At 40.3% G+C, this 22,380-nt stretch overlaps 1 long non-coding RNA gene across 5 annotated transcripts in view; it reads left to right on the top strand.

The window, feature by feature from the left end:
- LOC133253722 (uncharacterized) overlaps positions 1-22,380 on the top strand; it is a 211,503-nt gene that overhangs the window by 141,350 nt on the left and 47,773 nt on the right. For all 5 annotated transcript variants that reach the window (XR_009738395.1, XR_009738394.1, XR_009738396.1 and 2 more), the window contains 2 exons: positions 8,973-9,052; positions 14,857-14,968. This is a non-coding gene — a long non-coding RNA (uncharacterized LOC133253722). The remainder of the gene's footprint in view (positions 1-8,972; positions 9,053-14,856; positions 14,969-22,380) is intronic.

The following is a 22,380-nucleotide window of genomic DNA, read 5'->3' on the forward strand; positions in this document are numbered from 1 at the left end:
GTCTGTAATGTCTTGTAGTCTGACCAAGGGAGATCAAACCAGGCAATTCTAAAGGAAATCAGTCCTCAATATTCATTGGGAGAACTGATGCTGAAGCTGAAGCTCCAATACTTTGGCCACCTGATGTGAAGAGCCGAGTCACTGGCAAAGACCCTGATGCTGGAAAAGATTGCGGGCAGGAGGAGAAGGAGGCAACATAGGATAAGACAGCTAGATAACACCATCTACTCAATGGACTTGAATTTGAGCAAATTCTGGGAGACAGTAGGGGACTGGAGCCTGGAGTGCTGAGGAGCCTGGAGTACTTCAGTGCACAGAGTTGGACAAGACTAAATGACTGAACAACAACAGCTAACCAGGGGAAACTGAGTTACTCCATTTACCAACAGAATGACAGAATGTTTTAGCTTAATATCACAATTTGATTTTGTGATATACACTTGACTACTTCATATTAACTCTAGTGATCTGATGGTGCTTTTCCTAGTCCCTGCATTAACCCAGAAATGCCCATCAAAGTCTGTCCCTCAGGCGGAAAAGCTAGTATCCAAGGAAGTAGAGCCCAACAGAATGATGTTGTGATAACGTTACCAAACCAGATTTGGGTCTGCTCTCCCAAGCAAAGTCAGTCTACTGACACGAGGTTGTATATGTGTGCAGTTGCTCATTTGTGTCCGACTCTTTACAATCCCATGGACTGTAGTCTGCTATGCTCCCCCCTATGGAATTTTCTAGGCAGAAATACTTAGGCAGGTTACCATTTCCTACTCCAGTGTATCTTCCTGATCCAGGGGTCAAACCTATGTCTCTTTGCATCTCCTGCATTGGCAGGTGGATTCTTTACCACAACACTAATTGGGAAAATGCTGATTGTGGTGAAGGAAAGTACAGTTTATTTTGGGGCCAAGCAAGCTCAAATGACCCAAACTCCTGAACAATTTCAGAGAAGGGTTTTTAAAGAGTGTGAGGGAAAGGGTCATGGATATGTGATCAGCTTGTACACTGATCTGGTTGATGGTGAAGTAACAAAGTGATGTGTCAGAATCCCAGTCATCAGCCTCTGGTTCCAACCAGTCTGGGTCTGTTGGTCAACTTGCAGTTTACTTCTTCTACCTCATGGGGGTTTGAAAGTGAAAGTGAAAGTGAAATCGCTCAGTCCAGTCCGACTCTTTGGGACCACATGGACTGTAGCCTACCAGGCTTCTCCATGCATGTGATTTTCCAGGCAAGAGTACTGGAGTGGGTTGCCATTTTCTTCTCCAGGGGATCTTCCCAACCCAAGGATCAAACCCAGGTCTCCTGCATAGCAGGCAGATGCTTTACCGTCTGAGCCACCAGGGAAGCCCTAGGCATCTGTACAACAACTCAAGGATATGGCTCAGGATATTATCTATTGGCCTTTAGGAAAAATTAAAGGGACTTGACTTTGTCTATGGCTAAACTATTATTCCTTTGTCTTGCCTGACTGCTTTCCTTTGTTTCTACATTTTCTCACTTCTCTGATTAAGTTTGCTCTTTGGAACTTAGGGAAGCCCTAGGAGGATAAAGCTTTTCTACAAACAAAAGACAGGGAACATGGGGGAGTCTGGTCCTGGGAAAACCATGCAGGGTCCTGCTTGGTTTCAATAACTTCACCCAATCACAACCCCCCCTATTCAACACTAGATAAACCTTTTAAATCTAGAAATGTAATGACCACTTCGTACTATAGTATATTCAGGAATCCCTAAATCCCAAGAGCTAAAATTACAAGGCAAAAAGTAATCTTTAGTACAATAACTTGAAACCAAATTTTATCTCCTTTCAGGCACTATAATTTGAAAAGGAAAGAGATCTTGAAAGTAATGAAATACTCTAATCCACTGATAAAGCCTCCCTTAAGTCATTAGTTTTTTTTTACAAGTAGACATAACATACTCTGAACAATATAACTAAAAAAACTGTTTTTAGAAAACAGATAAACTTTTTTGGCATCTAAACCATTCAATCTGAGAAAGAATATGGAAATGCCGTTTTCTATTTTAAAAAAAATTTAGTTCTCTGATTTGGGCAGCCTGGGAAATCTCACCTCTTGTTCCTTAAAAAAAATAATCTTTTGTTTAGTTCCTTGAAGATTAAAATTTATGGTTTTAATTATTAAAACACTTTATTATCATTGGTAGATGGAATAAAGTACATGTAAAATTGTTCTTTGAAAACTTTCAGAAAAAGTAATTATATATAAGAGGGATACTTTTCAACAAAAGGGAGAACAATTTAAAACAATGTAGGCTTCTATTTGCACTGAATTTTTAAAAAAAGTTTTAAATTCTAAAGTATCTAAAAATTCTAAAAAAATTTTTTAAATTCTAAAATATCATGACACTCAGTTATTAACCCAAGCTTGTCAATGGCCGCATGTGGTTCATAGCCACATCCTGGTCTACTCTGTGGTTTCTAGGAATGAAGGCGACTAATGGCCATTAACCACAGTGAATCCTGTGGAACTTTCACCCAGGTTAAGGCAGCCCATATGATGGTGGCTGGAAAAGCAAGGGGGAAACGATCAGTTGTGGAAGGCTTAATATGAATTAAGAACACTCTCAAAAACTATCTCACTTAATCTTCACACAAAAAAACTTTAAAATAGAGCTTATTTGCTGTTCTTGCTGTTTAGTCAGTAGGTCTTGTCCAACCCTTTGTGATCCCATGGACTATAGCCCACCCAGCTCCTCTGTCCATTGGAAGTCCCAGGCAAGAATACTTGAGTGGGTTGCCATTTCCTTCTCCAGGGGATCTTCCGGGCCCAGGAATCGAACCTGTGTCTCCTGCACTGGCAGGCAGATTCTTTACCTCTGAGCTACCAGGGAAACCCACAGATTATTATTCCCATGCAAAATAGGAGGAAAACAAAGCTCAAAGACATAAATAACAAATAATTTGCCAGAAGTCCACGGGTGAATGATCAGCACGGCCTTCAGGTATGTGTGCCATTAACTGTACTGGGCAGCCTCACCCTGATAGGTCTCTGTTTTAAGGTCCCACTGTATTTCTGAGTCCTCCCTGGAGCCCTTGAAGACTGTTAGCAGTCCTGGCCTGCAGCAGAAGAGCTCAGTTGAGTTTGTATCCAGACTGTTAGGCTCAGCTTTGTAAATGTGAATAATAAAGCCAGTCAGAGACAAAACTGTGAAGTTGGCAGCCATGGTCTTTACCACCTCCACCCTCTTTCTCTGGAGACTCCTTGATGCCTTGCAGATGCTTGGCTCCTCCAGCCTTGCCTTCTCCTGCAGACCACAGAGGGCTCTGTGTTACAACCACCTGAGTGCCTGCCTCACCTGACTCCCCACTCAGTGGTCAACTCCTGAAGGACACAGAGCATCTCCTTTCCCTGTTTCTCTAGGGTACTTACCCCTGGGTGAGGGCTCAGTGAATATTTGTAGGAAAAAATAATATATGAATTAGAAGCTGGGCCTCCCTCCCAACACTAATCAAAATATCCTAGTCTGGTATTTGCATCCTACAGTTTTTGTTTCTTAGTGACAAGCAATAATATGTGCTTTTAACTTATTAAGGAATGACTCACTGCTTGACCCTCTCAGAGGCTATCAGTATTGTGTGTGTATTTGTGTGTATGTGTGTGTGTATGTTTGAAGACTGAATATTCAGTCTGTGTAGTATATCATTGGCTACTTTAAACTTGAGGACTTTGGCACAGGTTATTTGAAACGGCTCCCAAGGTGGTGCTAGTGGTAATGAGCCTGCCTGCCAATGCAGAAGACATAAGAGATGGGGGTTTGATCCCTGGGTCAGGAAATCCCCTGAAGGAGGGCATGGCAACCCACTCCAGTGTTCTTGCCTGGAGAACCCATGGAGAATCATGGCAGGAGCCTGGCTGACTACAGTCTACAGGGTCACAAAGAGTCAGACACGACTGAAGCAACTTAGCACGCACGAACTTTAAACTTGAGCACATTGGCACGGGCTCTTTGAAAGGGCTGTATTTCCATAAGATTGAATATGGAACAGTCACAGTGTCTAGAGTCAAGGCCGGTACACTAGCGCCAGGGGTGGTCTGGTTAACAAGAACAGCAGGAAGAGAGTGGAGTGAATGCTCATACACCACACTTGCCATACATGTTATCTCGTTGAATCTTCACAACATTCTTTGAGGCCAGTACCATTACAATTGTATCCAAAAAAAAAAAAAAAAACAGGGCTAGAGAAGTTATCAATTTTGCCAAGATCAGATGTGGAATAACTGGTAGAGATAGGATTCAGATCTGCCTGGTGGTAGCTCTCTCTTATTTTTACTTTTTGTCACTATGCCTGGATCCCCTGCTCCTCAAAGTTATTATCCAAGCGGCAGCCAGAGGACTGAAGACTTAATCTAATGCAAGGAAGTATAGGGTGAGAAGGCAATGGCACCCCACTCCAGTACTCTTGCCTGGAAAATCCCATGGACGGAGGAGCCTGATAGGCTTCAGTCCATGGGGTTGCGAAGAGTCAGACACGACTGAGCGACTTCACTTTCATTTTTCACTTTCATGCATTGGAGAAGGAAATGGCAACCCACTCCAGTGTTCTTGCCTGGAGAATCCCAGGGACAGGGGAGCCTGGTGGGCTGCCGTCTATGGAATCGCACAGAGTCGGACACGACTGAAGCGACTTAGCAGCAGCAATAGCAGCATAGGGTGAGACGAGGCTTCCCAGGTGGTTCAGTGAGTAAAACATCCGCCTGCCAACTCAGGAGACACAGGAGATGTGGGTTTGATCCCTGGGTTGGGAAGATCCCCTGGAGGAAGGCATGGCCACCACTCCAGTATTCTTGCCTGGAGAATCCCACAGACAGAGGAGCCTGGTGGGCTCCAGTCCAAAGGGTTGAAAAAAATTGGACACGACTGAAGCGACTGAGCATATGGGATAAGGACTAGAATGGTTAGACCACTAGTCATATGACCAGGAAGAGAAATCTTGGGATGGAGGAGAAACAAAACCCATTTGGCACAACTGCCAATGCCTTGACAAGGACCCCACCTGATATCCCACTAATCGGACCCCTTCTATTGCCATAAAGGCTCTTGCCTGTGGTGACCACAGGACTATTTGGGAATCTACACCAGCCACACATCCCCAAGAGGCCCTGCCCAGTGAGGACCTAGAGGATTTCTTCAGCACAATCTTAGGAAAGATCCCATTTAATGAGAAGTTCATTTCATAAACCCTCAAGATATTTCAATTCTATCTAAAAGTCACAATATAAAAACAAAAATTCAAAACAATCACTGGGTGATTAAATGGATACTGAAAAGAATGAAAGCCTGAAGGATGGAAGAAAGACCCAAGTCTTATCCCTAAAACACCAACTCTGAAATCTTGGGTCACTTCCCAATTATGCTGAACCTCGGTTTTCTCAGCAATAAGATTGTGATGATAACACTTCGTTTTTAAGATGCTTGTGAGACTTCTGTGAAATGATGTACGTAAAATATATAGTAGAGGTCAATGAATGATAGCTTTTATTATGATAGAGACTCCTATATATTAAAAATAGATTGTTATTATTTTAAATAAAGTTGTGAATACTGACAACCAGCCCAAGACTTACTAAGAGGAATTTGTACTAAAATAGCCTCAATTATTTTCTGGTAATTAAAATGTAGTTGGATCCTGTGAGGAATTTTACATAGTCTGTAAAACTGTCCTATGGGCATGAAGACAACAGGGTTTGTACAGCTAGGGGGACTCATGACTATTCAAACGCCTTACTGAAGATTATTATATATCAGTCTTTTAGTAAATATCTAGTACTTTGCTCAATTTTTAGAAATGTATTTTTTTAATGACTGCAAATAATACATGTTCATTCTTGAGATTTTGAGAGTTATAAACATTATAAGGAAAAAATGAAAATCATCCCAAATCCCAATATTACCATTAATTTTATATCCTTCCATTCTCTTTATTTTTTCAGTCTCCAAATTCAAGTGTGCATATATGTGTACAACCACAAACTGGTCATGCGTTATACACAAGTTTGTATAACTGAATGTTCACATGAAAAATTTTATTAAACATTCTTCTAAAATATGATTTCTAGTAGCTGCCTCATATTGCATCTTATAAATTTGTTGTATTTTATTTAATCAGTTCTTAACTGGAACTTTAATCTTGTTTTTTAATACTTTATTATTTTAAATATCAGTGATGAATATAATTGTAGATAGCCCTTGTGCACGGAGAAGGCGATGGCACCCCACTCCAGTACTCTTGCCTGGAAAACCCCATGGACAGAGGAGCCTGATAGGCTGCAGCCATGGGGTCTCGAAGAGTCGGACACGACTGAGCCACTTCACTTTCACTTTTCACTTTCCTGCATTGGAGAAGGAAATGGCACCCCACTCCAGTGTTCTTGCCTGGAGAATCCCAGGGACGGGGAAGCCTGGTGGGCTGCCGTCTATGGGGTCACACAGAGTCGGACACGACTGAAGTAACTTAGCAGCAGCAGCAGCAGCCCTTGTGCATATTTCTTATTATTTTTAAAATAACTTCATTTTCTGTGACACATTTGTAGATTTGCTGGGATAAACAGAATGTACATTTTTGTGGCTTTTGATATGTATTTCAGTATTCTCCCTTAATGATTCAATTTTGCTTATTAAACTACCCATTTTATTCAAATATACATACTCTGGGCATTAGGATATAAAATGCTATCAAATTATTACTTTAATTTATATTCCCTTGCTGGGTTGGAAGTTTGAGCACTTTTCATATACTTATTGATCATTTAATTTTCCTTTTTAAAGAATTGTCTGTTCATAAACTTGTCTCATAATTCAGTTGATCTTCATTATAATTTCAAATGATGTGTAAAAGCTCCTAAAAGATGAAGGTATAAATCTTTGAGCAGTATGATCTATTGTAAATATTTTTCTTAGTTGATCACGTATGTTTTATTTTGACTTAACATGTTTTGATTTTTGACATCTGTAGTGGGACATTTTTTATGAGTCAAATATACAAATCTTTGCAAAAGAAAAAAGAAAATAAGACCCATATAAAACAGATAACCTAAAAGTGTGGCAGAAATAAAACAAATATACTTCAGTTATGACAAAAAAATGTTAATTGTTTAAGCTTCTTATTAAAAAATAATCTCAAAGTGAGTAAAAAATCTAAATTCAAATTTATAGGAGATAGTCATCAAAAGTGCTATCTATTTAAGGCAAAAAGCATCAGTTAAGGGCAAATAACAAACAAATAATGCCTGCAATACTGCTGTAAGAAAAATTAGAATTCAAGGCAAAAAAAAAAACATTAAGAGGACAAAGTAGCACATTTTACCAATAAAGGAACAATTATATGAAATATATGCTAGTCACAAAACTCTATGAGTTTAATAGTTAAGAATCAAATATATAAATAAAAAATTATAGGAAATTCCAATCAATAGAAATATGATTTTACTGTAATAACAGAACTTACCACTCAGTTTTTGACAGTTTAAGTAAGTGAACAATGAATAAATAAAACACCAAAGATAAAAATGATCTATATGAACTTACTCAAAAGGATTAGAAAGTAGATATATATCAAACTAGTAAAGTAATGCTTAAAATTCTCCAAGCCAGGCTTCAGCAATACGTGAACCATGAACTTCCAGATGTTCCAGCTGGTTTTAGAAAAGGCAGAGGAACCAGAGATCAAATTGCCAACATCCACTGGATCATGGAAAAAGCAAGAGAGTTCCAGAAAAACATCTATTTCTGCTTTATTGACCAAAGCCTTTGACTGTGTGGATCACAATAAACTGTGGAAAATTCTGAAAGAGATGGGAATACCAGACCACCTGACCTGCCTCTTGAGAAACCTGTATGCAGGTCAGGAAGCAACAGTTAGAACTGGACATGAAACAACAGACTGGTTCCAAATAGGAGAAGGAGTACATCAAGGCTATATATTGTCACTCTGCTTATTTAACTTATATGCAGAGTACATCATGAGAAATGCTGGGCTGGAAGAAGCACAAGTTGGAATCAAGATTGCCGGGAGAAATATCAATAACCTCAAATATGCAGATGACACCACCCTAATGGCAGAAAATGAAGAAGAACTAAAGAACTCTGGATGAAAGTGAAAGAGGAGAGTGAAAAAGTTGGCTTAAAGCTCAACATTCAGAAAACTAAGATCATGGCATCTGGTCCCATCACTTCATGGCAAATAGATGGGGAAACAGTGGAAACAGTGGCAGACTTTATTTTTCTGGGTTCCAAGATTGCTGCAGATGGTGATTGCAACCATGAAATTAAAATACACTTACTCCTTGGAAGGAAAGTTATGACCAGCCTAGACTGCATATTAAAAAGCAGATGCATTACTTTGATAACAAAGGTCTATCTAGTAAAGGCTATGGTTTTTCCAGTAGTCATATATGGATGTGAGAGTTGGACTATAAAGAAAGCTGAGCACAGAAGAATTGATGCTTTTGAACTGTGTTGTTGGAGAAGACTCTTGAGAGTCCCTTGGACTGCAAGCAGATCCAACCAGTCCATCCTAAAGGAGATTAGTCCTGAGTGTTCATTGGAAGGACTGATGTTGAAGCTGAAACTCCAATACTTTGGCCACCTGATGCGAAGAGCTGACTCATTTGAAAAGACCATGATACTGGGAAAGATTGAGGGCAGGAGGAGAAGGGGACGATAGAGGATGAGATGGTTGGATGGCATCACCGAGTCGATGGACATGGGTTTGGGTAGACTCTGGGAGTTGGAGATGGACAGGGAGGCCTGGTGTGCTGTGGTTCATGGGGTCGCAAAGAGTCGGACACGACTGAGCAACTGAACTGAACTGATATATCAAACTCTGTGGCCAAAATAAAGCTCACATGGTCCCCAACTTATGGTGGTTTAACTTAATGATTTTTCAACTACGATTGTTTAAAAGCAATATGCTTTCAGTAGGAATTATAATTTGAATTTTTATTTCTTCTCCAGGTTTGCAATATGCAATATGATCCTTTCTCCTGATGCTGGGCAGAGAGCCACAGCTCCCAGTCAACTAAGGTTTCACTAGGGTAAGTAACTAACGTACTCAGAGCCATTCTGTACCCATAACGTATTCTGTTTTTCATGTTAGTACAGTGTTCAATAAATTACAGGAGATAATCAACACTTTATTATAAAATATGCTTTGTGTCAGATGATTCTGCCCAATTGTAGCCTAATATAAGTGTTCTGAGCATATTTAAGGTAGGCTAGGCTAAGCACTGATGTTCCATAAGGTAAATGTATTGAATACATTTTCAACTTATGATATTTTCAACTTACGATGGATTTATCAGGACATAACCCCATCTAAGGGGCTTCCCTGGTGGCTCTGCAGTAAAGAACCTGCTTGCAATGCAGGAGATGCAGGTTCTATCCCTGGGTCAGGAAGATCCCCTGGAGAAGGAAATGGCAATCTATTCCAGTATTCTTGCCTGGGAAATTCCATGGACAGAGGAGCCTGGCAGGCTACAGTCCATGAGGTTGTAAAAAAGTCAGACATGACTTAGTGACTAAACAACACCCCATCTAAGTCGAGGAAGGTCTGTACCTCTTTTTTTAAAAAAAAAAACAAAACACTGGCTTAAAACTTATAAAAACTGCATTGTACTCACAAAGAAAACATAACTTCAATAAAGTAGTTATACTGTATACAATCTGATCCAAAGCAATAACATTAGTCATTACTAACAAAGTATAAACAAATAGAATAAAATGGGCTGGAGGGATTTTTTTTTTCCATAAATGCTTCTCAACAACTTGTGTCAAATAAAAAACTTTGTTTACCAATTAAATCCAAACTGTGGACAGAGTCAAATCCAAGACTTTAATTATTAGCAAGCTGTATTAAGTAAAAGGATAAATGAATCCTTAATGTGTGCTTCAAATGGTAATTGCACAAGCATAGAAAGGGGCATATTTCGTGAGCAGAAGTTCAATAAGAACCTACACTGTCTCAGGTGCAGAGTTTCAGAAGAAACCAATGCAGTCTTAGGTTATGTTAATAGGCATTAAATCACCAAATAAATGCCAGAGATGATCCCCATTCTACTATGTATATCACACTCTAGGGGTAGAAAGCATCATATGGCTCAATGGAACGAGAAATAAAGAAGAAATACTAAAAATATTGGAACAATTAAAGCAATCTCTCATTTTCTTTTCTCTGCCCCAGTTCTGGGGTCAAGACAGCATAAAATATGGTGGGATTAAGGAAAGATGATGGCTATCTTGTCAAAAGGAATAAAGAGATGATCAATACTTTTGTCATAGTTTCATTTCTCCCAGGGGTGGTGATATGTGAAAAGTGAAAGTGTTAGTCACTCAGTCAGGTCTGACGCTTTGTGATCCCATGGATTATAGTCCACCAGGCTCTTCTGTCCATGGAATTCTCCAGGCAAGAATACTGGAATGGGTTGCTATTTCCTTTTCCAGGGGATCTTCCCCATCCCAGGATCAATCCCTGGTCTCCTGCATGGCAGGTGGATTCTTTACCATCTGAGCCACCAGGGAAGGTTCTTGTGTAGAAATGCACATTTGGAGTTGGGGGATTCTTTTTTATTAGAAAGTGTTGTTGACTTTAGGTAGAGAAGAGGTTTGAGACCCAGGAGAGAATGCTGGATGGCTCAGTGTGAAACCCCTTGGACCTGTTTTTGAGAGTGAGAAGGAAAGGACATGCTCAAGTTTCCTCTTAACTAGCTTATCATAGTAGGACGATGAAGAAGGAGTTCAGGACAGAAGCATGATCACACAAAGATGAAAGTACATGTGGCTGAGATAACCTCCAGCTGTATTTTTGGGTTCCTTGAGCTCAGAAAGTGAAGAGGAACTAAAAAGCCTCTTGATGAAAGTGAAAGAGGAGAGTGAAAAAGTTGGCTTAAAGCTAAACATTCAGAAAACGAAGATCATGGCATCTGGTCCCATCACTTCGTGGGAAATTCACCTCGTGGGAAATAGATGGGGAAACAGTGGCAGACTTTATATTTTTGGGCTCCAAAAATCACTGCAGATGGTGATTGCAGCCATGAAATTAAAAGACGCTTATTCCTTGGAAGAAAGGTTATGACCAACCTAGATAGCATATTGAAAAGCAGAGACATTACTTTCCCAACAAAGGTCCATCTAGTCAAGGCTATGGTTTTTCCAGTGGTCACGTATGGATGTGAGAGTTGGACTGTGAAGAAAGCTGAGCACTGAAGAATTGATGCTTTTGAACCGTGGTGTTAGAGAAGACTCTTGAGAGTCCCTTGGACTGCAAGGAAATCCAACCAGTCCATTCTGAGCCCTGGGATTTCTTTGGAAGGAATGATGCTAAAGCTGAAACTCCAGTACTTTGGCCACCTCAGGCAAAGAGTTGACTCATTGGAAAAGACTCAGATGCTGGGAGGGGTTGGGGGCTGGAGGAGAAGGGGATGACAGAGGATGAGATGGCTGGATGGCATCACTGACTCGATGGATGTGAGTCTGAGTGAACTCTGGGGGTTGGTGATGGACAGGGAGGCCTGGGATGCTGCGATTCATGGGGTCGCAAAGAGTCAGACATGACTGAGCAACTGAACTGAACTGAGCTCAGTAGGTAGCAGAATGGCAGACAGATGCAGAAAATAAAAATACTAAAGTCATTGGTCAGGCCACATCAAAGGAACATATTCAGGGTTAAAAGCTACATTTTAAGTAGAAAGTATTAGTTGCTCATCATGTCCGACTCTTTGAGACCCCATGGATTGTAGCCTGTCAGGCTCCTCTGTCCATGGATTCTCTAGGCAAGAATACTCGAGTGGGTTGCCATTTCTTTCTCCAGGGCATCTTCCCAATCCAAGGATTGAACCCAGGTCTTCTACATTTCAGGCAGTTTCTTTACCAACTGAGCAACCAGAGAAGCCCATACATTTTAGGTAGAGAAGGTGATAAACCAGAGAACTTGCAGAAGAGGAAGACCGGGGATTATTAGGAAAGGTTAATGTTATACCTACAAAAAGGTGAATGAGTCAGGTGACTTCATAAGCATATGAAAAGGCTTCCATGTCTCTATTGGTTCAAGAGTAAAACAAGGCAGGAAATGGTCTAAACTGTAGGGCCAAATATGCCTCTAAGTTCAGTTCAGTTCAGTCACTCAGCCGTGTCTGACTCTTTGCAACCCCATGAATCACAGCATACCAGGCCTCCCTGTCCATCACCAACTCCTGGAGTTCACTCAAACTCACATCCATTGAGTCGGTGATGCCATCCAGCTATCTCATCCTCTGTTGTCCCCTTCTCCTCCTGCCCCCAATCCCTCCAGCATCAGAGTCTTTTCCAATGAGTCAACTCTTCGCATGAGGTGGCCAAAGTACTGGAGTTTTAGCTTCAGCATCATTCCTCCCAAAGAACACCCAGGACTGATCTCCTTTAGATTGGACTTGACTCTCAAGAGTCTTCTCCAACACCACAGTTCAAAAGCATCAATTCTTCAGCGCTCAGCTTTCTTCACAGTCCATCTCTCACATCCATACGTGACCACTGGAAAAACCATAGCTTTGACTAGATGGACCTTTGTTGGCAAGGTAATGTCTCTGCTTTTTAATATGCTATCTAGGTTGGTCATAACTTTCCTTCCAAGGAGTAAGCATCTTTTAATTTCAAGGCTGCAGTCACCATCTGCAGTGATTTTGGAGCTGAAAGAAATTAAGTCTGACACTGTTTTCAGTGTTTCCCCATCTATTTCCCATGAAGTGATGGGACCAGATGCCACGATCTTAGTTTTCTGAATGTTGAGCTTTAAGCCAACTTTTTCACTCTCCTCTTTCACTTTCATCAAGAGGCTTTTGAGTTCCTCTTCACTTTCTGCCATAAGGGTGGTGTCATCTGCATATCTGAGGTGATTGATATTTCTCCCAGCAATCTTGATTCCAGCTTGTGCTTCCTCCAGCCCGGCGTTTCTCATGATGTACTCTGCATATAAGTTAAACAAGCATGGTGACTCTTTTTCCTATTTGGAACCAGTCTGTTGTTCCATGTCCAGTTCTAACTGTTGCTTCCTGACCTGCATATAGGTTTCTCAACAGGCAGGTCAGGTGGTCTGGTATTCCCATCTCTTTCAGAATCTCAGCTCCCAAACAGGGATCAAACCCAAACCCCCTGCATTGAAAGGTGGAGTCTTAAATGCTGGACCACCAGGGAAATCCCAGGAGGGTATTTCTGAATGTTGTGAAGTGGTAGGCCTGGAACCTTAACTGAGGGCTCCCTCTGAGCCCCAGGATTATCAACATATAGATAACCAACTCAGTCATTTTAAGGCTGATGGCCTAAAAAGTTGAAAATGATATGCACTGCCATAAATGTAATTTCTGCTAGATGCTCATACAGTTCACACTCACAAAAGTACCTGGCAGCCATCCAAATAATAGCATCTGCATGATGACTAAAGGGAAAACAAGGCCTCAATATTTTTGACATTTGAATAGCCTAAGGAGGCTAGACTATACTCACATAAACTTTGTAAAAATAACTGTGGGCATGTGACGAGGAAAAGGAAAAAGGTGGGCAGGATGACAAAGGAAGATAAAGTTAAGTACATATAATCAGCATCTACTTCCAATTAGTACAATATATGACAATTGTTTTTCATCACATACCATTTTCCATCAGGTGGTATCCTCAGGGGAAGATGGTAAGATCACCATTGTGAGGGATTGACATTAAACCCCACTGACTGAGGACACTAACACCTTGAGTTCTCTCTCTCTTCTGTCTCTGCTTCTCTCTAGATAAATAGATGACAGATAGATGGGTGGATAGAAGAAAAGACAGATGACAGATGGATAGATATACAGGCAGACAGATAGGTGAGACATTGCTCAGTAAGAGTTGGTGGCCTCACACCTTTACTTCACCTCTTTGATTACTATGAAAATGCATATTCTTTGAGAAAATAACATACTGTTCTAGTAGACATTGATGTTTTTAGGGCTGTGGGTACTATGGGATATCATAGCACTTCAAATCTTGTCTTGAGAGGTGCTGAAGAAATGTAATGAGAATCTGTGTAAATGGCTCATTTCCTCCTTCCGCAGCTCTGCCTCCTGTATCTTGCTTCTCCCTTCAAAGGGTAAAGATGTGATTTGGACAGTAAAGTATCTACCTGCAATGCAGGAGACCTGGCTTAGATCCCTGGGTTGAAAAGATTCCCTGGTGAAGGGAATGGCAACCCACTCCAGTATTCTTACCTGGAGAATTCCATGGACAGAGGAGCCTGGCAGGCTATAGTCCAAGGGGTCACAAAGAGTCAGACATGACTGAATGCCGAATAGTCAAAGGCTAAAAGAATCACCTTGCTGGAGTCATGTTAATTCTCTCACTAAGTGGTCCAGGTTTGGGACAGTGACAAGTACATTTGCCTTGTCTGTCTCTGTTCTTTGCCGAAACGTTATCCTGCCAACAAAATATTGCTCCTTCCTCTTGGTAAATGCTAAGTTCCCTCAAAGTGCTGATTCCCTTTGTTTCCCCTTCTTCCAGAGGAACTGAGCTTTTAAACCTTGGTTTCTCTTCCGTTTAACTCAACTACATAAAAATTCAACTTAACAGCTCTTTAGTGTCTTTGAAATAGCATATGGTATGCTGGGCTCAGCTATCTGAGGTCACAAAATGCACACCAGGAAGTTCCTGGGCACCTAATGAATCCTGAGAGACTCAGACCAGGTTAAGTGTGGTTGGAGGGCTTCCCACAGATGGGTCTCACTGCACTCCTCACTATTAACCTGAAGTCCAGAGGCGATGCAGTAAGTCAGCCTTCACTCTTAGGCCTTACAGAGCCCTGCACATGCTCAATTCTGTTTTGTTTTTATCGCAGTTCTAGATTTGAATGAAACAGCCATGTTATTGCCGTTGAAACCTGGATTAACTCGGGTTGCTGAGACCGTGTCAAAGTTTATCTGCTATCAAGGATTTGGCAATGGAGACATTAAAAGGTAGGCATACCTTTTCCTGTAATCATAGGGTGTAGCTAAAGCAATAAACTTGCTTTACTTACAAACATGACTAGCATTTTAGCAAACTGGCTCGTGTTTGTAAGATAACCAATTCAAGGAAAATTCTTGCCATCCAGGCATCTTTTCCACTGCCCACCCTCCATGTGTTGTGGGTTTGGTTGTGTGTGTGTGTATTTTAAGATAGTAGTAGCAATCTCTTTATTTTGTTTGTTTATTTATTTGCTTACTTTGACTATATCAGGTCTTATTTGAGGCATGCAAGATCTTCTTTGAGTCATGCAGGATCTTTTGTTGCAATGCACAGACTCTCTAGTTATGACATGAGAGCTCAGTATTGTAGTGGGTGGGCTTAGTTGCTCCTCAGCATGTGAGATCTTAGTTCCCTGACCAGGGGTCAAACTTGTATCCGCTGCATTGCAAGGTGGATTCCTAACCACTGGAACACCAGGGAAGTCAACCCACAATGTGTTTTGATTCATGCTCAGTACACACCTCTCATTTTGAAATGGCCTGAAGCAATGACAATGTGATTAGAAGAGAGATGCAAGACGTTTTATCTGTGGAAGTTTCAGAGGTTTCAAAGATATACAGGGTGTGTATATTCCAGTCCAGTCTACAGAGAAGTTAAGATGTAATGATACACAGGCAGGCGGACTTGGCCCTCATGGGATCACAAGCTTCTTTGACATCACCTAAGATTCCTAGCCTCCCATTTCTACAGAGAATTTTTCAAGAAGAAAATACAACATTGATGCAGGTCCCCAGAACTACACGTGTGCCTGTTAAAGGGAGGCTACCTTATTAATTTGAAGGTTTTAATTCCTAATACCTAACACTTCCCAGGTGGTTCAGTGAGTAAAGAATCTGCCTGCAATGCAGGAGACACAGGAGACATGAGTTCAATCCCTGGGTTGGTAAATTCCCTGGAGGAGGGCATGGCGACCCACTCCAGTATTCTTGCCTGGAGAATCCCATGGACAGAGGAGCCTGTGTCACAAAGGGTCAGACACAACTGAAGTGATTGAGCACACACGAGTACACATGTGCCTAACACATACTGAGTCTGTGCCATGTGTCTGGACCTACATTTGCGATGCACTTTACATGAATTATCTTATACGAGATAGATAATATTATGTCTACTTTACAGATGAGAAAACTGGGGTTCAGAAAGTCATTGAGACAATTCCTCCAGTAAAAGGCAGTGACCAGGCCTCCCCGAACCTAGAACCACACTCTTAATGACTGTGCTGAGCTTCCATGGGGAGAAGCAACTCTTTAGAACTGGGAGAGCCTGGCCAATATGATCCCCTATAAGACTAATCTCTTCTTATGCTATAAACCAGGTTTTTTTGATCAAGCAGAGTATAGCATACTTACACCCTTACATATACACTTTTCCTGTAGAAAGTCCTCATGAATGTATATAGAAAGTAAAGATATTTACCAATATTTCACCTCTGTAGGAAATACACACAGCACTATACAGGGCTAGTCTTAACATAAAGTCATAAAGTGGTTACCAGTTGCTTTCAATTTGAAGAATTCTAGTAAATTTTTTCTCTGCCTTCTCAGAAAATTTGACATACTGCTGTTGGAAAGGATATTATTGAATAAGGTCCACTCATTTGCTGAAGATTGCTCTTTTTGTGGTATCTCTCTTTCAAAATGCAAATATTACAGAGGAGTAATATTAGAAGTCATAAACAACTTTGTGTAAATAGTTTTATTATAGCCATCAGTGCTATGAGCCAGAGAAAGTATTGGAGTGTCTCAATACACAGTGGGTCTCTGCAAAAACCAGGACAAAAAAATCTAGTCAGTATCTAGGAGGTGTCTCGGAATCAGTGAACAAGTGTGCAGATGACTGGCATGCAAGGAGTGATGGTACAACTTTTGTTTCCAGGGGGAAGCTGGATGTTCCAGTTTTCTAACAGCAGTAACTTTCTTGATGCGATTGTGAAAAATGGATTATTTTCAAATTTTGTCTATGGCTTCTGGGCATTTTAAACATTCTCAGATTCTACACCTAATAATTACTTTGCTTGAAAACACCCCAGGATATTTTCTAAACTTTTCGAGTGAATAAAAAGATAGACCTGGATATCTGCTTCTGGGAACATGGAGTATACATGTCTTTCTCCCATTCCTCCAACTGAGAACAACTAAAAACCATGGATATTACATACAAAACAACCATAAGCAATCTCTGAAAGGTAAAGAGAAGATGGCAGATTGGCAGTGGAAATTAGCACACAAGGATTAACACAGCAGTGAGTTCTCTGGATTTTCTTTCTGCATCCTATATCCCAGACTGAAAGCTGGAAAACTCAACAATCCTGAAGTACATGTGGGTTCAGATAAAACAGCCCCCTGAGTTTTCTCTCTGTCTCTAGTCGAAGGATCATAAAAGAGAAGAAAGGAAGGAAGGAAAGAAGTTATAAAGAAAGAAAGCATTTACACATCTGCTCTTTTCCAGCCAAACATCAGAAAAAAACCTGCAGTACCACCTACGCATGCCAATAAAAGCTAAGTGGAGCCTAGGCTTCCGATCTCAAGAAGCTGTAACAAGGCACCTCAACACCCTCACCAGGATGTTGTCAGAGAAGGCTCAATATGGAACTGGAGTTTTCATCCTCACCTGGCAGTAATAAGCCATTCAGCCCATACAGTGTCCATGGAGACCGTGTGGGAAGTGTGGACTGCCTCTCTCACCTGGAAGAATGAAGGACTCCCATTTCCAGTGGGGTAGTATCAGAGGAGCCTTCATGGAGACTCAGATCTTTCCAGGGGTAACAAAGCCACCAGGGGTTAACAATACATGGAATTGTCACTGGAAAACACATGGGAAGCTAAAACTCCCATCTCCATCCAGAAGTAACAAGGAGCAGCCTCCTTCTCCCCAAGTTCAAGAAAGGACCAGTGGGAAACCTGGACTTATACCTTCACATAATGCAACAAAGCAAGATTCCCTGCTGGAGTAGTGTCACAAAAGAAAAGAAACACTTAAACAAAACCACCTAAAATTAAATGACTCTGTAAGATCCAGAGTCTCACAACATAATTCCAAAAATGTCCAAGTTCCAGTAAAAAAGTACTCAACCTGTAGTTCAGTTCAGTCACTCAGTCGTCTCCGACTCTTTGCAACCCCATGAACTGCAGCACGCCAGGCCTCCCTGTCTATCACCAACTCCTGGAGTCCACCCAAACCCATGTCCTTTGAGTTGGTGATGCCATCCAACCATCTTATCCTCTGTTGTCCCCTTCTCCTCTTGCCCTCAATCTTTCCCAGCATCAGGGTCTTTTCAAATAAGTCAGCTCTCCGAATCAGGTGGCCAAAGTATTGGAGTTTCAGCTTCAACATCAGTCCCTCCAATGAACACCCACGACTGATCTCCTTTAGAATGGACTGGTTGGATCTCCTTGCAGTCCAAGGGACTCTCAAGAGTCTTCTCCAACACCACAGTTCAAAAGCATCAATTATTCGGCACTCAGCTTTCTCCACAATCCAACTCTCACATCCATACATGACTACTGGAAAAACCATAGCCTTGACTAGATGGACCTTTGCTAGCAAAGTAATGTCTCTGCTTTTGAATATGCTGTCTAGGTTGGTCATAACTTTCCTTCCAAGGAGCAAGCATCCTTTAATTTCACGGCTGCAATCACCATCTGCAGTGATTTTGGAGTGCAGAAAAATAAAGTCTGACACTGTTTCCACTGTTTCCCCATCTATTTCCCATGAAGTGGTGGGACCGGATGCCATGATCTTTGTTTTCTGAATGTTGAGCATTAAGCCAACTTTTTCACTCTCTTCTTTCACTTTCATCCAGAGGCTCTTTAGTTCTTCTTCACTTTTGCCATAAGGGTGGTGTCATCTGCATATCTGAGATGATTGATATTTCTCCCAGCAGTCTTGATTCCAGCTTGTGCTTCTTCCAGCCCAGCATTTCTCATGATGTACTCTGCATATTAGTTAAATAAGCAGGGTGACAATATACAGCCTTGACGTACTCCTTTTCCTATTTGGAACCAGTCTGTTGTTCCATGTCCAGTTCTAACTGTTGCTTCCTGACATGCATATAGGTTTCTAAAGAGGCAGGTCAGGTGGTCTGGTATTTCCATCTCTTTCAGAATTTTCCACAGTTTATTGTGATCCACACAGTCAATGGCTTTGGCATAGTCAATAAAGTAGAAATAGATATTTTTCTGGAATTCTCTTGCTTTTTCAATTATCCAGTGGATGTTGGTGGTTTGATCTCTGGTTCCTCTGCCTTTTCTAAAACCAGCTTGAACATCTGGAAGTTCATGGTTCACATATTGCTGAAGCCTGGCTTGGAGAATTTTGAGCATTACTTTACTAGCGTGTGAGATGAGTGTAATTGTGCGGTAATTTGAGCATTCTTTGGCATTGCCTTTCTTTGGGATTGGAATGAAAACTGACCTTTACCAGTCCTGTGGCCACTGCTGAGTTTTCCAAATTTGCTGGCATATTGAGTGCAGCACCTTCACAGCATCATGTTTCAGGGTTTGAAATAGCTCAGCTAGGTAGTAGTTTAGTTGCTAAGTCATATTTGACTCTTGTGACCCCACTGACTGTAGCCTGCCAGGCTCCTCTGTCCATGGAATTTCCTGGGCAACAATACTGGAGTGGGTTGCCATTTCCTTCTCCAGGGGATCTCCCCAACCCAGGGATCGAACCTGAGTTTCTACATTGCAGGCAGATTCTTTATCACTGAGCCAACTGGGAAGCTCAAACAAAAACTACATAACATATCAATAACCAAAAAGATCTCAAACTAAATTTTGAAAAATTAGTGGATAACAACATCACTTTGTCAGGAAGTACCTGACAAAGATTTTAAAGCAACTGTGATAAAAATGCAATTAGCAATTACAAATATGCTTGAAACAAATGAAAAATTAGAAAGCCTCAGCAAAGACACAGAAAGTCTCAGCAAAGAAATAGGAGATACAAAAAAGAACCAAATGTAAATTTTAGAATTGAAAAAATATATAACAATTTAAATTAAGAAGTTCAGTAGATGTGTTCAACAGAAAAATGGAGGGGACAGAGGAAAGAACCAATGAACAAGAAGATAGAACAATAGAAATCACCCAATATAACCAACCAAGGGAAAATATCCTTTAGAAAGACAAAAATAAACAAACAAAAAACCAAACAACCCCCCCAACAACAACAAAAAATAAACCACAAAAGAGATTCAGGGGCCGATGAAACTATAAAAAAAAAAAAAAAATCCAACATTTATGTCATTAGAATCCTAGAATGGGAGAAGGAAGAGGGTGGTGCTGCAAAAGTACTCCAAGTGGGTGACAAGTTCCCAAATTTGACAGGGAACATAAACTAGCAGATTCAAGAAGCTTAACAAACCATAAACAGAATAAAGTGAAAGAATCCACCCTAAAACACGTCATAATTAAACTTTAAGTGACACAATATTTTTGAAGTGCTGAATGAAAATAATTGTCAACCTTGAATCCTATGCCCAGGGAAAAATAACCTTTAGGAATAAAGAAGAAGTAGACATTCTCAGATAAAGGAAAACAGAGTTTGTTATCAGCAGACATCCTAAAAGTATAGCTAAGTAAATTTGTCTGAGAAGAAAGGAAATAATAGAAGAAAGAAGCTTACACCTTAGAAAGAACATCAGAAAGGAGGGAAGAGTACAATGAGCAGAAATACAAATTAAAAAATACACTTTTTCTTTTTGAATTTTCTAAATTAGTTCCATGGCCAATGCATAAGTTTTAACACTGTATGCTATACTTCTAAATGAATGTAAAGGAAATATTTAAGACAATTATAGAGAAAAGAGTTTTATATTTTACCCAAACTGGTAAAATGACAGTATTAGCAGGCTATAATGTTATACATATATAATATAACACCTTGAATTATATGAAAAGATTTTTTTAAGTTCTATGAAATGGGTTTTTTTAAATTAAGTAAAATAAAGTCCCATTTTATTTAGAATAAAAGTGGAATTCTAAAAAAATGTTCAGTGAATACACCAAAGTCCAAGAAAAAGACAGAGAAATGAAAAATTGAAAGAACATACAGAAAACCAAAAAAAAATGAGATGGCAGACTTAAGTTCTAACATATCAATAATTATATTAAATATATTCATTAATAATTATATTAAATAGAATATAAATACACCAATTAAAAGACAGAGGAAACTGAATTCATAATTTTAAAACTACCTAAAAAGGAAATCCCCATGCCTAGATGTAGGTATGTTCATTGGAGAATTCTTCCAAGAATATGTATATCTATGTAATATGTGAATCAAAATGAAATTCTACACAATCTCTTGCAGAAAATGAAAAAGAAGGAAATACCTCAGAATTCAATTTATGAAACTAATGTAACCTTCATACCAAAAACCATACAAAAACAGTACCCCCCAAAAAAAAAAAAGCCCTGCAGACTAATGTCGCTAGTGAATATAGATGCAAAAATACTTAACAAAATATTAGCAAATAGAATTCAACAGCATACAGAAAGAATTACACCCTGTAATTCAGATATATTCCACAGATGTAAGTCTTATTAATATTCAAAAATCTACCACTGTACTCTCCCATATTAAGAGGCCAAAGAAGAAAGATCATGTGATCATATCAACTGATGCATAAAAAAGCAAAATATAATACCTATTCCTAATGTTTTTAAAAAACTCATAAAAACAGAAGTAGAAGAGCGCTTCCTCAGTTTGATAAGACCCTGCATGAGTGTTCAGTGTGTCTGACTCCTTTCGACTCCGTGGACTGTAGCCCGCCAGGCTCCTCTGTCCATGGGATTCTCCAGGCAAGAATACTGGAGTAGGTTGCCATTTCTTCCTCCAGGGGAATCTTCCCAGTCCAGGGATCAGACCCGAGTCTCCTGTGTCTCCTGCATTGTAGGCAGATGCTTTATTGCTGGGCTACAGGGGAAGCAGATTGATAAAAGCATCTACAAAATACCTATAGCTAATGGCAAAAGACTGAATGCTTTTCCCCTAATATAAGTAACAAGGCAAGAATGTCCACTCTCACTACTCTTATTCGACATAGTGCTGGAAGTTCTAGTCAATGCAATAAGGCAAGAGGGAGAAATAAAATGTATATATATCGAGAATAAGAAGTAACATCCACCCAAAACACTACAAGAACTACTGAATCTAACAAGGTCACAAGATACAAGGCAAACATAAAAAATCAATTTTATTTCTGTCTACTGGTAAAGAACACATGGGCTTCCCCAGTGGCTCCGCAGTAAAGAATCTGGCTGCAATGCAGGAGCTGCAGGAGACACGAGTTTGATCCCTGGGTTGGGAAGATCCCCTGGAGGAGGGCATGGCAACCCACTCCAGTGTTGCCTGG

Source organism: Bos javanicus, chromosome 9 (assembly GCF_032452875.1).
Source record: "Bos javanicus breed banteng chromosome 9, ARS-OSU_banteng_1.0, whole genome shotgun sequence".
NCBI classification, from domain to species: Eukaryota; Metazoa; Chordata; class Mammalia; order Artiodactyla; family Bovidae; genus Bos; species Bos javanicus.